A 1124-nucleotide genomic window follows, 5' to 3' on the forward strand; every position below is an offset into this window, starting at 1 on the left:
TTTGCCTGCAACTAAGAATCCTGCTTGATACATTCTCAAGTGCAATGTCTCTCAAAGTACCGTTTGGAAACTTAATGTATCGAAATCACCTGGGCCATATCCTACCAATTCATGAGATTAAAACTGATGGATTCAGAATCCTCGTGGGTGAGTCCCAACAATCTGCATTTCAAACAAGTCTCGGGTTTATAAGATTTTAGGTACAGTAAAATTTAAGAACCACTGTCCTAATGTTTCCAACATTTTAAGTTATTTGCTCTGGTTAGGCTCTCTGTTGAGTAGCTCTTAGAAGAAATAATTCTGCTCTTTTTACAAGGCCCTAATCAATGTCTGACAGTATTTTTTGTTCCCTCTCTCCCCACTCCATGTTCCCCATAACCCTTTGTTTTGTCTCTTTAACTCTTTTAATAGTTTTTTTTTTTTTTTTTTTTCTGGTTTTTCTTCTCACTGAGAAGCTGTAATTCCCCACTTGGGATTGCCTACATTCAGTGGTGCTTGGAATTGTTAACTAGAATTTTAATCGGCACTGTGACTGTGGCTCTCTTCAGTTGTTTCTTTCTTGGACATTTTTGTAATCTGTAGGTTTAGAGCTGAATGTTTACTCCAGGGATCACCGGGGGCAGTTAAGGGGAAAGACTGGAACAGAGAGTGACTTTCCTTGAAGGGATTCAGGCCAGAAAATAGCATGGAGGGGTTGATTGATCTACTTCTGAGATTTCTAGTCACAGAATGTTACAACTTGAGAGAATGTAGCTTAACCCCTTGTTTCCTAAGTGAAAAACTGAGAAGATACATGTCCAAAGTCACCTAAGTGATTAATGGGATATAAAGGACAAAATAAATTTAGAAGTAGAAAGTGATGCAGAGTTTGACCTAAACTAGCATAAAAAGGAAGGGGATTTATATTTATTGAGTTAGTGTTTGAACTTGAGTACATTCATTTAATATCTCTGAGCCTCAGTTTTCTCAACTTCAAGATAAAGATTCTAGTAGTAACTAAAATTTATGAAATATTGACTATATGCTAGGGACTATTAAAAGGACTTCATATGCTAACTCATTAAATCCTTACCACAACCATAGGGATTACTACTTCTCTCGCTTTTCAGATGCGTGGAAATACC

This window comes from Galeopterus variegatus, unplaced genomic scaffold (assembly GCF_000696425.1).
Source record: "Galeopterus variegatus unplaced genomic scaffold, G_variegatus-3.0.2 Scaffold6866, whole genome shotgun sequence".
Taxonomy (NCBI): Eukaryota; Metazoa; Chordata; class Mammalia; order Dermoptera; family Cynocephalidae; genus Galeopterus; species Galeopterus variegatus.